Genomic DNA, 2,252 nt, shown 5'->3' on the forward strand with positions numbered 1-2,252 from the left:
TCACCATCAGTGGATTCGATTTAATATGCTATAATCCCCATCCTAAACATGGCCGAGCCATCTACGCCAAATCGTGCCTTGCGGACGTTTACCATACGGCTTCTTCGACCTTCTACGACTCCATTACTATTGGAACTATTCAGCTCGTCAACGTATATAAGCCTCCCAGTGCCTCATGGGATAACGAGGTCCTGCCTCGCCCGAATCACCCAGCCGTTTACGTTGGAGACTTTAATAGTCATCACCAAGACTGGGGATATTCCTCCACTCGTGCTGACGGCTCTATCTTAGCCGACTGGGCTTCAGCGAATGACCTCTCCCTATTATACGATCCCAAACAGCCAGGCTCTTTTCACAGTGCTAGATGGAATAAAGACTAGTCACCCGACCTGTGCTGGATTAGCACAGTCAACAACCAAGCCTTTCCCGCTACGAGACAAGTTCTCAAGATCTTCCCGCACAGTCATCACCGCCCAGCTATCATCCACATTGGTCTCCAGCTCCCACTGATTCTGTGCTCGGAGAAACTAAGATGGAACTTTCGGAAAGCAAACTGGCGTCTGTTCAGTGATCTTACCAACAAATCTATTCCTGCAATTCCAATTAACTCTATCCCCTCTGAAGATTCCTACAGGCGCTTCCGCCAAGCCATCTTCAAAGCAGCTTCCCAAGCCATTCCTCGTGGGAGACGTGCTAACTATACGCCTTGTCTTGATGCTGAATGCGAGCAACTACTAAAGCAGTATGATGAGTCGGGCGACCCAGATGTGGCTGACCATCTCATTGCCTCCCTGGATGCAGCACGCCAAGCCCGCTGGCAACAACTCACAGAAAGTCTGAACTTCACCCACTCAAGTAGGAAGGCCTGGAAGCTTCTTCACAGACTGGGTGCCGGTAGCCAACCCCCTCCTGTCTCCCATCTTCCTGTATCTCCAAACTCAGTGGCCAGTCACCTAACTCAAGTTGAACGTGCTAAAATCAACCCAGTCTGGAAAAGAGAAATTTCCCATGAATGGTCATCCCACTTCCGGTTATCTTGTCCATCTCCAAATATCTCTCCCTTTACACTGTCTGAACTGGAAGACGCTTTGAAGAGGGTTAAACCGGGAACAGCTGCTGGCTATGATAACATCACCCCAGAACTCATTCTTAACCTGGGTCCCGCGTCAAAGAAGTGGCTCGCTTCATTCCTGTCCCACATCTTGGAATCTGAGTCTATGCCCAAAGTTTGGCGTCGTGCGAAGATTATAGAGGTTTTGAAACCAAAGAAAGACCCAACACTGGCCGCCAGCTATAGACCAATTTCTCTCCTCTCCGTGTGTTACAAACTCCTTGAGAGACTGCTTCTGTCACGTATTTCTCATCTTACAGAGAAATTCCTATCACCCGCCCAGGCTGGTTTCTGCCCAGGAAGATCTACCTGCGAACAAGCCCTGGCCCTCTCAACTTACATTGAAAATGGATTCCAGAAGAATTTAAAGATGGGTGCCATCTTTGTTGATCTCACAGAAGCCTATGACACGGTCTGGCACCGTGGTCTCCTAGTCAAGATCTCAAGATGCCTGCCTCCATGGGTGGCCAACACTATATCCTTTCTTCTCCAAAACAGAAGATTCCGGGTTCATCTGGGTGACAAGTCTAGCAGATGGAGACTTGTCTCAAGTGGCCTCCTCCAGGGCTCTGTTCTGGCTCCTACGCTATTTAATATTTACATCAATGACCTCCCAGAAACTTCTTCAAGGGAGTTCATCTACGCCGATGACATCTGCTGTGCAACTCAGGCATCCAAGTTCGACATCCTCGAGGAAACACTCACGAAAGACATGTCTCTGGTATCTGATTACTGTAAAAAATGGCGACTAATCCCTAGCACTGCAAAAACGGTATCATCTGTTTTCCATCTACACCATGCCTCGGCCTCGCGTGAGCTTAATGTGCAGCTTGGCGATACGAGAATCCGGCATGAAGCCCAGCCAGTCTATCTTGGCGTTACTCTCGATCGCACTCTGTCATTTCACGAACATCTCATAAAAACTGCAGCAAAGGTGGGCGCGAGGAATAACATCATTGCAAGACTGGCCAGCTCCTCATGGGGCGCAAGCGCTTCCACACTACGATCATCATCTCTGGCATTATGCTATTCCACTGCAGAATACTGTGCCCCAGTATGGTTCCGTAGCCCCCATGTCCACTTGGTCGATTCCAAATTATATTCCTCCATGAGGATAATTTCTGGAACCATCCGTTCCACC

The sequence above is a fragment of the Erinaceus europaeus genome, chromosome 13 (genome assembly GCF_950295315.1).
Source record: "Erinaceus europaeus chromosome 13, mEriEur2.1, whole genome shotgun sequence".
Classification (NCBI taxonomy): domain Eukaryota; kingdom Metazoa; phylum Chordata; class Mammalia; order Eulipotyphla; family Erinaceidae; genus Erinaceus; species Erinaceus europaeus.